General features: G+C 40.0%; 1 long non-coding RNA gene across 1 annotated transcript; it reads right to left on the bottom strand.

The window, feature by feature from the left end:
• Nucleotides 1-7,627: 7,627 nt before the first annotated feature.
• LOC141611137 (uncharacterized) lies at nucleotides 7,628-8,037 on the bottom strand. Its single transcript, XR_012528536.1, has 3 exons — nucleotides 7,947-8,037; nucleotides 7,796-7,853; nucleotides 7,628-7,698 (listed from the first exon to the last, which is right to left on the bottom strand). It is a non-coding gene; the product is annotated as an uncharacterized LOC141611137 (long non-coding RNA).
• Between the last annotated feature and the right edge of the window lie 6,627 nt (nucleotides 8,038-14,664).

Genomic DNA, 14,664 nt, shown 5'->3' with positions numbered 1-14,664 from the left:
CGAAAGAACTCGAACCGAAACAGATCCGATTGACCCGTTTGCCACCTCTAGCTTCAACCCAGGAAGTGTGCATAACTTATTGCACTCCAATAATGAAATACTCCTACGTACCAAGACAGCTTGAGAAAAATCAACTGTTTAGTACTCACTCACTTGTGTTTTATTATCCTATAATTTGTCAACCAATTATACTCGTAGAATATTGAATATTGAAATATTTGTCTGTATGGATAATGATAGAGCGTTATTGGATGACGCCGAGATTGAGTGTCACCCTCTTACATACATCCTTTATAGAAGGGGTCCCTACTTATTGCATCTTAGAGGGTGGCGCCGAGATCTCAATCTACTATTGACGGGGGCGGAGGGAGTAGATTGTATCTCAATCTACTATTCACCAAACACTCCAAACAATATACTCAAAGTCAAACATGCTAAATGCCGTCAAATTTGCTAAATATTCATCAGTTCGCTGTTTACCAAACACGCTAACAAAAGAATACTCTACATCTAAATCCTCGTATTCCTAATCGAACAAATTAACTATGTCAGTGTTTGGTGTTGGATATATAGGTCATTATAGGGGCGAAGATATATTGAGAGAATATATGTTGTTGTGTCGTGGTATGAAGGCCACTGAATGAGAAACGAAATCGCCCCGACTACGGTACAAATCGATATAGGTGTCGTCTCCCTAGGGCACACAACACTCCTAAAAGTTGTGTACTCAACTATTAGGAGTTGAAACTCATATGGTATGCTCAAAATTATCATAGAGAAGGTAGTAAAGATATATGGAGATGTGTATTTCTCAAACGACTAGACTTCTCTATTTATAGTGGTTAATTAGTACCATAACCACTAAGTTAGTGGCCTAACCACCACCATGAACATGGGCCAAAAACATGGAGTTAGTGGCTATAATCATACAAGTAGTGGAGAAAGTGTAGAGAATCTCTTACGAGGAAAATGAAAGGCTTATCTATAATGTAATGTATTTATACAACATTACTAGCCTTTGCATTACTCCCAACATTTGGTACTCAACCGATTATTATTAGCAGAATTAATTGGTCAAATAAGTTATAAATGATAGATTTGATTGACAGATTTGACTAGTACTCCCTCCATCAATTCCAAAGTTAACATGAATCCACTTTTCCCCTCACAAAGAGTGGGTCCATGTTACTTTTGGATTGGATGAGAATAATGAGATAAAATATATTTCAATTAGTTGATTTAGGCCCTGTTTGGTAATCAGCAGATTGATATTAGTAGAAGCAGGTTGGTCAAGCAGATTATAAATGACAAATTAGATTAACAGGTTTGACTAGTATATTTCAATTAGCATATTTAGTAGAAGTGTTTGGTAATTAGCAGATTTTGGTTAACAGATTGTTGTATTTATGTGTAAATTGTTGACGGATTCATATTTCACAATCTACTAATGTGAATATGCTAGGTAGAGCAGCATATTGGAAAACAGTAGATTGAGCTCCAATCTACTCTGTCAATATGCCATTTACCAAACACTCAAAATAGTAGATTGGTAAGTCAAACATGCTAAAAGCCTTGAATATGCTGAAAATTTTCCAATCCGCCGTTTACCAAACACCCCCTTAATATAAGTGTTTGTTAATTAGCGGGTTTATGTTAATAGATTGTTGTATGTATGTCTAAATGCAATTTAGATTCTCTCCATTTCTTCTCCTCTCCATTTCCTTCCATTTCCTTTTAACGGTCCGGATTATACTTTACTACGATCTAATGGTGCAAGTGATAGATGAGATAAATGTGGAATACTAATATAATATGGGATTGTGAGAGGAAATGGACAAGAAATGGAGAGAAGGAAATGGAGAGGATCTTTGCTCGTCTAAATGGTTGACATATTCATTTGTTTTTACCATCTACTAATATATTAGGTGGAGCAGCATATTGTAAAAGAGTAGATATGTTTGCCACTGTTACAATACGTCATTACCAAACACTTAAATTGGAGTAGTAATTAGGTCAGTCAACGATGCTAATGAAAATATCATAATATGCTGTTTATCCAACGAGCCCTATAAATAATCAAATTTTTTCAATTATGAATAACAGTTTGAATGTAAAACAAGTATTCGACTTATTATTTGCAAATTATTAATTACTTAATATTAATTAATGTTTTCTTTTGTGCTTTTATTAGATTCTGTTTTGTTTTATGTATAATTTTTGGTTATTTTAAGCTTATAAATCAGCGGTGGAGAGTGGCGGGATAATATTGACACATTAGTGGTCGTCGTTATCGGTGATGAACGACATGAGGCGTGGGTCGTGAGAGCCTGAGTGACGTGTGGTTTAAGACCGTTGAGGTTGCCAACACTAGGAGTAGGGATTTGAACGTGGTAGAGGGGATGAGGCAATTCCCTGCTTGGGAGAGAGTAGAGTTGTTCATGGTGATAAGGAGGTGTTTGAGTCACGGCCTAGACCTGACAAAGTTGACTTGATCCGAAAAGGCTGACCCAAGGCGCGAAAGTGACCCGAATATGACCTGAAATCCGAATTGATGCGACCCGACCCGGACCCGACCCGAACCTTGATTGACCTTATGTTGACCCGAATCGAAAAGACCCGATTCAAAATGACTTAAAGTAAACCAAAATGACAGGAAATGACAAGTAAGTACTAAGTCATAGTAATGTTATATGCATCAAAATAGAGTTTCATTGGTTACAACCATTTTTAATAAAATAGTTAAATTTGTAAAATAGTATTTCTTAATCAAAATAGTACTAACTAAAGTGTTTTAGCCATTAACCTGAAAACGGCCCGACTCAAAATGACCCATACCCGAAAGTCACCCAACAACAGGTCACCCGAAATGACCCGAACCGACCCGAAATGCATGACAGACCCGAAATGACCCGACCCATACCCTACCCGATTAACCCATTTTCCACCTCTAGGTCACGCTGCGGGTGGATGGCCGTGGGAGGGCGGAGATGGTGGTGGCCTGGTGGGGGAAGGTAGGGAGGTTGAAAGTGGGGGGATAGGGTTTAGTAAAGTTATTGCCTTAATTGCTCAATCATGGGCTGGATTAGCTCGACCCAATACGTGGCCTCTATATTCACCTTTGATTTACTCCATCAATTCGGCCCATTGTATCACGTAACAGCCTAGTATCATGTTATCCAATTTCGTTTTTCACCCTATTAGTCTATTACAATTCAACAATCATGACACTAATAGGATTGCTAGTAACTTTGGCATCAAGTTTTCACCTGAAATAACTAAACGCAACTAATATTTCTAGAATGTATCTAGAAATTACCAACTTAGGGCACAAGGATTTTTTGCTAACTCCTTTTCCTACTCTAATACATTCATCGCACTAAATCCCATTATAAATACTAACATAATGTATAAACCTAGTTTAATTTCACAATTCTTTACTCTAATCATCTCTCTAAAAAATCTATCTAAAACAAAACCCTAATTTACTAATATTATTAATCTTCATACACAAAAACATTATTATAATAATCATATTACTCATGGATGCTTTAACAATTAGTCTCCCACCTCTAAAAATAATTGCACCACCTGATCAACTACCTGTTATAACTTCCAAAGTTATAACTCCATGTCCTCATATAATTCCACAATCCGACTCACAATCGACTCGAATTGAAATCCGAGTGACAACGGAATACCAAGAATTCGAGCGGTTAGTCTACCAAACATCTACAACGCCATACCGAGAAGTTGAACCCGTTACTGAATCACAACCATTTAATCCACTATGCGAAGAATGCTACTCTCGAAAGATGCGATACTTGATATCGCTTGGAGTCGGGCAGAGGTTCGCGAAAGAAACACTATCGAAGCTCCGAGAGTGTGTTTCCGGGTTAATAGAGAAGTACGAAGGGTATAGTAACGAAGAAAGAAAGGAAGTGACGTTGGTATTGAGTTTGGTGAAGTTGATTGATAGACCTTGCATGGATGAAGAGGAGTACGTGTCGTGGGTGCAGCGAGTTTCTTTTGAGACAGCGGCTGAGGAGGCGGGTTCCGTAGTAGCGGATGTGGAGGCGGTTGCGAAGTTGGATGTTGTGGATGCGGCGGAGGTGGGTGGTGATTGTGAGAATTGTGGTGTGTGTTTGGATGAGTTGAAGGGTGATGGAGGAGGATTAAGGAGGATGCCATGTCAGCATGTGTTTCATGAAGGATGTATTTTTAAGTGGCTTTCTGGTAGTTATTTTTGTCCTCTATGTCGTTTTGAGTTGCCTAAGTGATGATTAATTACGAATTATTTTATTTTGTAAATAATTATTGTATGAACAAGAGCTTGGTTATTATTTATTAATCAGTTCTTATTAAGAGATTATTATATTCTTGATGTTTCTTTAGCAATGTAAATATGTTTACCAATAACATGGAGAGCTAGAACCCTAAACTATTTACTTATCCAACTAACTGTGTTAAAATCATAAGTAGATGTAATAGAAAAAGGAAGACGATTTTTATTAAAGGGTGGATGATAATGGGCACCTGATTTCAAAGTTTTCTTAAATAATTGAGTAGGTTTAATCGGCTAATATTGATGATTGAACCTATTGAGTTTAACCCAATCACTAATTGTTATATGAGGCAGTTTTATAATAGGTTTCTAAGTTTTTACCTGATTTAATTTTTTTTTACCTCAACGAGGTAGCTGTGTAGTTTTAGGTCGATAATAAAATTGGTATTGCAACAACAGGAAACCGTAGCATAATCCACTGGGATGATCTTAAGAGTAATCGACATGTCTGAATCCGTCTTTCCTGGCCCATTTAGCGAACCAAGGACACTGTTAACGGGCCTCTAAATTCTACATCTGCTTATTTATAATTCGAAGCTTGGATTATAATTTATAACTAGTTTTGGGGTCCGTGGGAATCACGGGTTTATTTTTTTAGTCTTCGGCGTTTGTTTATTTTTTATAATTCGTTTTTTAATCGTAATGTTGTTTGTCTATTTTCGACGGTTAACTTTATTTTGTTTTTGCTATGGTTTAGCAAATAACTTTGATACTGTGTTTTTATATGGGTACGATAGGAGACACGGTTCTCTCTATTATTTTTCGTTTATTGGAAATGGTTTAATGTATATATGAATATGATACGGTTTTTAAGTAGTTGTATTGGTGAGGTAATACTGGTACGGTGTATACGTTTCATGACGGTTTTTGTCTCTTAATTTTGAGAAATGAGAAATAATCGAAAAAAATTTAAATAAATCAATTTATTATTGTTAGACGGTGAGCACACAGACACACAACCACCTAACATTTTAGATCTCCCACCTCGTCTTCTCGTACTTTCCTCACTTTCTCCGCTTCTTCAAAGGCCTCCTTTTCAGCCTAGTGCACAAACGACAGCAACATTATTCCTCTGGTAAGATAAAAAGGAGTCGGATTGTAATAAGCCTTGACCTTTGTGTTGTTTCAACACAAAGAGGTTGTTTGGATGACTCGTAATGAAAATTAAAACTGCAGTTATTCAGGCCCAAGTAATCGTAAAAAGTTCGCTCATTGGAAGTAAATCACTACATCTCAAGGAAATTGCCTCTCTGTTGGTAAATATTTCATCAACAACCTCCCGTGAAAATTCACGGGATCGTTCATGATATCTCCTATTATTGTTCTTTTGATAAAACGGATATTAACATATGTAAGTGTGTAATTGGTGGAGACCGAGGATTGTACTCCCTATATCTCACAAGTCACAAGTAATAATGGTTACATTTTCCATTCTGAAGTGTGTTAATCAATAATTATGCGTTTACAATTTTGATAGTTTTCGATTTAAAAAAATGACGTGTTATTGGTAAAATAATAGAAATAATTGATTTATTTTACATTATTTCTCATCTCCTTGAAGTTTGTGCAAAACAATATTAGATTATTATTAAGTAAGAGAAAGTATTAATTTAGAGCTTGTTAGTTTTTTTTTTCCTACAAACTAAATTGGAACTTGGAAACATGGTAAGTGTCTAGCTAGCACTGTTCGAAAGTAAAAAGATGATAAGACCACAAGTAAGCAAATGTTATAAGAGACCTTAAAATGAAATATGTAAATAAATAACTGAGGCAAAAGGAGTAGATAATAATGGGCAAAATGGGGATTTGTCTTGGATGTGTGTAAGATAACCCCCAGTAGTTAAGTACATAATAAAACCATGCATCCAATGTCTCTTTACATAATTATAAAGTAACATGTACATTGATAGTAGTTGAAAAGTTTTCATTTGTGCTGAATTTAGAACCCTTTAAACATTCCAACATAATGTTATAGCTTATCGGCATCTCCAATTACAATTGTTGCATGCTTGCATTCCTTTGTCTCTTTTAAGTGAAACCTAGAGAAAATGATTATATTAAGGGTTTGCTTGTAATGAGAGTAATTATTAAGTGAGTAATAAAGCTAAAATGAACTAAAAATGGAGGGAAGAGATAGGGGGTTGGAGATAGAAATGAAAAAATAGCGTAATAGTCACTCCTCCGTTAAGGGAGTAATTATTCCCTATCTCTTCCCCCAAGTAATGCATTACCTCCATATGAAGGTAATAATTCCTCCCTCATCTTATCTTTTCACCCTCTATATCCACTACTAACCACCAATCTCCTCCTATTTCTTCTTATTTTAGCTCACATTACTCGCTTAATAATTACTCTCATTTCAAGCAAACCCTAAATAAGAGTAGTTTCTCAGTAAATTCCTTTATTTGGATCCTCACTCGTTAATGCTCAAAGAGGCGAATCACATTTGTCGCTAGATAACATCAAAATCAATTTGCTTTTATCAATACGATTAAATGATACATGCTGGAATTGATCATGTGTACTCCAAGTGCACCTTCGTGATACACAGTTTGTGAGTTACAACTCTTACAAGTGCTAAATACCGGCCTGATGAGGTAGATAAACAATAGAGTCCGTTAAATGTTTATTTACTCTGCATTACATTACATGAACAAATAAAGGAAACCTAGTTATGTGGAAGTACTCGCCACCTGCAAGTTGAGGGTTGCCTACAAACACAGGATGAGACCGAATTACACAACGAATGTTGACATGTAAATAACATTTTATAATGAAATGCAATCAATTCGATTAATCAGAAATAAATACGCTTGTTATTTTATGAAAAATTGTTAACCCGCACAATCTAGTGTGAATTAGAGGGAGACATTCATACCTTCAAATACTTGAATTCCACCTCGGGTTTAATATGGGAGAAATCAATGGTTGTACTTCCTGTATATATAAAGAAATTTTCAACATCGACCCATTCAGATTTTATTATGCATTGAATTAATGGCAGATCAATGGCCGGAGAAACGGAAAATCAATAAAGATGAATCATTGAATTAAACTAAATTTGAATGAAAGATGGAGTGTCTTATCTGCATAATGATGGAGTAGTAATAAGTTTGGGAATAGGGAAGATGGGCGGATAAGTTTGGGTCATCACATATTAGAATGTTATCAAAGACGGATCCTGCCTTCACCTAAAATGAGAGTAAATTCTTACATGTTGCTCATGGACATCGGAAAGTTGCTTAAAATGTGCAAAAGAGAAGGTTAAAGAATAATCATGTTTCATACCTGTAAGACTTCTATACCCACATATTCGATAGGCTTTAGAACATAGAGATCGGGATCATCTTCAAACTCTACAGGAGAAACCGTAAATCCATAATACCTCATTAGATTTCCTTCATTTTTGCATTACAAAGAGATGAGAATTTACGAGACATTGTGAAGTTATACCTGGATTGTCAATCCATGAAGTCTTCCACTTTCCCTTGTAGTTCGGGTTCTTAACTTTCTAGCGTACAAAGAAAAAAAAAAGTGAGTTTGAGGCACTTTGAGCGAAAGAGATGACAGTAATGTTAATTCTAAAAAGTGATAAGCTACACACCTTTCTCCTCCAAGGTCCTTTGTATGCTGGATTTGGTACCTTTCGTGGTTTCCACAAGCCGTCCTCTTCCTCGTCCCAATTTTCAGGCTGTTCAGAGTTCAAATCCAATGCAACTTTTTAGTTCTTTCTTCTATATATTAAGCATAACATTTGATCAGATGACAGAAAGTTGGAGAGCAAAAGTTAACTGTTTTTCATTTGGGTCCGGAATTTCACGTGGAATAGAATCATAACCCTTTACAAAATGATCATGTTATTTCTTGAACAATATTACATTCTGCAATTTCAGAATAGTTGACAGTTACAGTGAGTTATGAGCTAACTGAACACTTCATAGTTTATACCTCGGGTTTATTGTCGTTTGGATCATCAATATATTCTTTTTCTTCCCAGTTAGTAGGCTAAAAGTTCAAGAAAAAGCAATTAATTTACAAATTTTAAACTGAAGAGCATATTCAAAGAGCTGCTGTGTAATTTTTTTCTTTATTTTTTCCCGCATGTTTCTGACAGACTCGGTATTGAACCTAGATTTTATTTCCGATGGAACCAAAGACTCACCATTTTCATTATGATTCTTCCCGAAACTACCTCTCTGTATCGAACAAACACAAGTGAGGCAATATTATTGTTTTATTTAATATTAAACCTGAAGTTCTTGAACTTTAGAGAGGGGAGAGGCAAACCTTCTTGGCTTTGGTGTCTTTGATTTTTCGAGGAGGAAGGATGTCCCACTCGGTATATAGACTACCCGAGTCTTTTTCTGTAACACTCTCTCATACCAAGGTGCCTTACCAGGACCACCCTACCATGAAAGTGTGTTACCATCTCGGTTACCCGAGGTTAGTAAATATCAAAAGCGTCTGAACTAAGCACATTTATTAAAGTACCAATAAAATAATGTTTACATCAAAACCAAATCTTAAACTGGTCCAACGAAATATAAATAAATGTCTAACAACTAGAAATCATAACTACGACTCGAACAGTGGTGCTACGACTGATGATGACAATTCCCCCATGACTGTCCCAAGCTCACCCATAGCAATACCTGTCAAGTCTGCTCACCATCCCCGAATGGATCACCGCAGATTTTACAAACAACAACACGGGGTCAGTATTACTCAATCAATGTAAGGCAAACAACACGGTAACCAGCTGATCATCCACACTCCCCGGTCTCCCGATCTCACATAGTAACCGACTACACACCGAAGTGTGTAGCCCTACCAGATTACCCATCGCAACAGGTAATCCACGCCGCCAGTGGGTGACCGCAGCCGATCCCACCAAGTCCAGCTCATCAACAAGCGACTAAAACAAATCCCTGTCCCTTAATGTGCACATCCCCTCCCGTGGCGGGTTCCACGGAGGGCGAACTAGGGTGTGAAGCCACTCCCGCAAGTGACTCCACCACAATCACAACACACAGCATCACAGCTGTCACAACCTCTCCACACCAACACCATCACAACAACGCCCATACTCCGATGATCAGCAGTTATCAATAATCACGAAACAATCATACCATAACAATTTAACAGTAAAACTGAGTAGAAAACCCTACCTTAGAAATCAACAGTAGAATGTAGATCAGACAATCAGAAAGGCTCCTCTACGAAGTCTTCTCCTATACAATAATCACATAACACAATTACATAATGAACAATCCCTCCTTTATTCCCTAATTCCAAACATACAGTAGTCCCAATAAAACATAAATGACATAGGGAAATGAACTTACCAACAGTAGGATGCGAGATTGCACGTAAGGGTCACAACGAATGTACACACACGAGATTAGAGGATGATTAGGGAGTGATTAGAGAGTGATTAAGGTAATCGTCAAATGATTAGGGTTAAAATGACGTTTTAGAAACTGACGGTGAATATAAAAATAACTCTAAACACTCCCGCATCAAACCGATAAAACAACACTCGTCAGACCGGATACTCGGTCGAGTAAAGCTATACTCGGCCGAGTATCCTCTACTCGGTCGAGTATTCCCATACTCGGCCAAGTATTCATCGGCAGAACCAAAACAGACCCTACAATTAACACTACTAGGCCGAGTAGACTCTACTCGGTCGAGTATGCAACTTAATAAAATCCGTAGTATTACAGTCTTCCCCCCTTAAAAGGAACTTCGTCCCGAAGTTCACACCCCAACTAACACGGGACACCACAAACACAAAAGACAAAAAGACTTTCCACACAAACATTTGTCAACCCAAAGGAACTACCCAAAACACCACCAACCCGACTCAAAGTAAAACAAAACACAACCGCGACCATCTCCTACCCTCTTAAAAAGACAACGGTTACGTCCCCGTAACCAAACATACCTGATCAAAAAGGCTAGGAAAACGTTCTCGCATGGCTTCCTCGGGTTCCCATGTGGCCTCTTCCACATTGTGATTGGACCAAAGTACCTTGAGTAAGACCGTCTCACCAGTTCTTGTCTTACGGACTTTGCGGTCAAGAATCTCTTTAGGTACCTCGGCGTAGGACAAGGATTCATCAAGCTCGATGTTCTCCGTCTCAAGGATATGCGATGGATCACTCACATATTTCCGAAGCTGAGAAACATGGAATACATTGTGAACTCTATCCAAAGCTGGTGTCAAAGCTAATCTGTAGGCTACCTCGCCTATACGGTCCAAAATCTCATAAGGACCTATGAACTTTTGGCTTAGCTTACCTCTTTTCCCAAATCTCATCACACCTCGCATAGGTGACACTTTTAAAAGGACCTTATCACCTACTGCGAACTCAATGTCCTCATGTGTAAATCGGCATAACTCTTCCGACGATCTTGAGTTGCTCTCATCTTTTGCCGAATTAACTGGACTTGCTCAACCATATCTTGTACCGATTTGGCCCTAAAACCACCGTCTCAGAACTATCATCCCAACAAACTGGACTTCGGCACTTCCGGCCATACAAAGCCTCAAAAGGTGTCATCCCGATGCTCGTGTGATAACTGTTGTTGTATGAAAACTCGATCAGATCAAGCCTGTCTTCCCAGCTGCCCCCAAACTCCATAACGCACGCCCTCAGCATGTCCTCTAAGGTCTTGATGGTTCGTTCCGTTTGATCATCAGTTGCTGGATGAAAGGCTGTACTCATCTTCAAGGTTGTACCCATCAACTCCTGCAGTTCTTGCCAAAACTTGGATATGAACCTCGCATCACGATAAGAAACGATATCCTTGGGTATACCATGTAACTGAACCACATGTCTCCTGTAACCCAATGCCAGCTGCATCTTAGACCAAGTATCCTTCATTGGAACGAAGTGAGCTCACTTAGTTAACCGATCAACAATCACCCAGATCATGTTGTTACCTTGCTGTGACCTAGGTAATCCCACAATGAAGTCCATAGAGATTGACTCCCACTTCCACTCAGGTACTTCCAAGGATTGTATCTTACCTTATGGTCTCCTTTGTTCACCTTTAACTCTCTGACAGGTCAAACACCTGGCCACGAACTCAGCTACATCTTTCTTCATGTTTGGCCACCAGAAAGTCTTCTTAAGGTCTTTGTAAAGCTTGTCGCCACCCGGATGAACTGAATAAGGAGTGCAGTGAGCCTCCGTCAGGATCACCCTCCTCAACTCCGCATCCTCAGGAACGCACCATCTCCCATCAAAACGGACACGCCCATCTGTATGGATAGAAAACCTGGAAACTGTCCCACTCTCTACTCTTGACTTCCACTCTTGAATCTTAGGGTCGAACTCCTGTTTACTCTTGATGTTCTCATATAACTCTGGTTCGATTGTTAAATCTCCGATGGCATTTCCCTTCCTTAACATAAAGATTCCCATCTTAGACATCTCGTCTCTTAGCTTCAGCAAGGACATGGCCGTACATAGCGAATGAACACTCTTCCTACTCAAAGCATCTGCAACAACATTAGCCTTACCCTCGTGATAGATGATCTCCATATCGTAATCCCCGATCAGCTCCATCCACCGTCTCTGTCGCATGTTAAGCTCCTTCTGAGTGTAGATATATTTTAGGCTCTTATGATCAGAAAACACCTTGAAAGTTGCTCCATAAAGGTAGTGCCTCCAAATCTTAAGAGCGAAACAATCGCACCCCGACTCCGGATCATGAGTATGGTAGTTCTCCTCATATGGCTTCAGCTGTCTCGAAGCATAAGCTATGACTTTCCCTGCCTGCATCAAAACACAACCAAGACCATTCTTTGAAGCATCGGTATACACCTCAAAGTTCTTACATCCCTCGGGCAAAGCTAGGATAGGAGCTGTGGTCAAACGTTCCTTTAAGGTCTGAAACGCCGTCTCACAACTCTCATCCCAAACAAATCTGGTCTCTTTCCTCATCAAAGACGTCATGGGCCGTGCTATGGTAGAGAAATCTTTCACGAATCTCCTGTAGTAACCAGCAAGGCCTAAGAAACTCCGAATCTCAGCAACATTCTTCGGTGATTCCCACTTGGTTACGACCTCAATCTTACTAGGATCCACAGATACCCCCTTCTTAGATATCACATGCCCCAGAAAAGCCACCTCCTCTAACCAGAGCTCGCACTTAGATAGCTTGGCGTGAAGTTGATTCTCTCTCAGAGTCTGCAAGACTATCCTCAAGTGCTCCTCATGTTCTTCCTTAGTCTTAGAATAGACTAAGATGTCATCGATGAACACAACCACGAACCTATCTAAGAACAGTGTAAAGATCCGATTCATCAAATCCATGAAAGCTGCTGGTGCATTGGTCAATCCAAAAGGCATCACTACGTACTCATAGTGACCATATCGAGATCGGAACGCGGTCTTAGGAATATCCTCATCTGCTATCCTCAGCTGGTGATAACCTGACCTCAGGTCAATCTTGGAGAATACACCTGCTCCACTTAACTGATCAAACAAGTCATCGATCCTGGGCAAAGGGTACTTATTCTTCACTGTGACACGGTTGAGCTCTCTGTAGTCGATGCACAGCCTCATACTCCCATCTTTCTTCTTTACAAAAAGAACTGGGGCTCCCCACGGTGACACACTAGGCCTGATATAACCCTTGTCTAGCAACTCATGTATCTGCCTTTTCAACTCTGCTAACTCCTTAGGTGCCATACGGTAAGGTGCTTTGGCTATCGGACCTGTTCCCGGTTTAAGCTCCACGCTGAAATCAACATCCCTCTTGGGAGGCAAACTCGGTATCTCCTCAGGAAAGACATCTTCGAACTCTCTCACTACAGGTATCTCAGAAGCTGTCGGCGGCTCTACTCGGTCATCCCTCACATGACAGAGAATCAAGGGACACTTCTTCCTCAAACATGACTTTAAAGTCATCACAGCTATGAACTTACACTTAGGCTTTACCACAAACCCTCTATAAGACACCCTAATACCCTTAGGACCCTTTAAAGACACTTTATTCTGCCGACAATCTATCCTGGCATCATACTTACCCAGCCAATCCATCCCAACAATCACCTCAAACCCATCCATAGGGAATTCTAACAGGTCCACCGGTAAGTCTACCCCTCCAACCACCATAGACACTCCCTTGTACAACTTGAGACACGACACAGATTCCTCTGACGGTATGAATACATCATCTTTTACAACCTCAAACTTACCCAAACCCATAGACATGGCATGACCCTTAGACACAAAAGAGTGTGGAGCCCCCGAATCAAACAAAACAAAAGATGGTACATTATGAACAAGAAAGGTACCGGTAACTACATGAGCATCATCTTGCGCTTCCTGTTTGTCCATCATGAAAAGCTTTCCACTGTTTTTATGTCCTCCACCCTGAACCGAAGCATTGGAGGTACTTGGCTTGGCTGTTGAATCTTGGGTGGTGGTGTTGTTCTACCGCTGATATGATCCACCACCGCTGCGGTTGTAGCTGCCCTGGTTGCCCTGTCCACCTCGGTTGCCCCATGAACCTCCCGGTCGGTTACTAGCAAAACTCTGAGTTGGCCCGTAGGAGAAATTCCCATGCTGGTTTCCTGATCCAGTGCCAGGCCTGAAACTGGTGTATTCCCGTCTTCTGTGGCCGACACCACTACAGCCGTAACATGTTATGTTGGAGTTGTCACTCACACTCCAACCTCCGTTCTTGCCCCAGCCTCGAAAACCCCCGGAGCCATTACCCCCACCAGAAAAAGCTTTGGAGTGGTTGTAGTTACCGTTCTTGTTGCTTGACTGACTGTTGCTTCCACTGTCAGCCTTCCTCTTTTCCGCAGCAGTCCTCTCGTTGATCTCCTTTGAGAGATTCACCATCCTCTCAGCTTGGCCCACCCTTAGATACACTTCCTTAACGTCAGTAGCAACCCCCGCTGCCATACGATTCATGATCTTGGCAGATAAACCCCTCTCAAAGCGGAGAGCTAAACCCCTCGGTCCTAGCTGCATGTCGTCAACATAACGAGATAGCTCCATAAACTGATGATAGTAGTCAGTGACTGTCATCTCCTCAGTCATGGTGAAGGAATCAAACTCGGATCTCATCTTGTGTCGAATATGCTCTGGCACAAACTGATCTCTCATAGCACTCTTCAGCCCAGACCACGGAATAGCTCCTAAACCTTCGGCCTGGTAATAAGCTCTAGCATCATCTTTGACAGTTTGCCACCAAACAGCAGCTTCACCTCTCAGGTAGTACACTACCTGCTCAACGATCATGTCTTCGGGGCACTCAACCATTTCCATGAGAGCTTCAATCTTACGGTGCCACTT

Source organism: Silene latifolia, chromosome 1 (genome assembly GCF_048544455.1).
Source record: "Silene latifolia isolate original U9 population chromosome 1, ASM4854445v1, whole genome shotgun sequence".
Taxonomy (NCBI): domain Eukaryota; kingdom Viridiplantae; phylum Streptophyta; class Magnoliopsida; order Caryophyllales; family Caryophyllaceae; genus Silene; species Silene latifolia.
The sequence above is the reverse complement of the archived record's forward strand: the minus strand, read 5'-3'. Positions and strand labels throughout refer to the sequence as shown.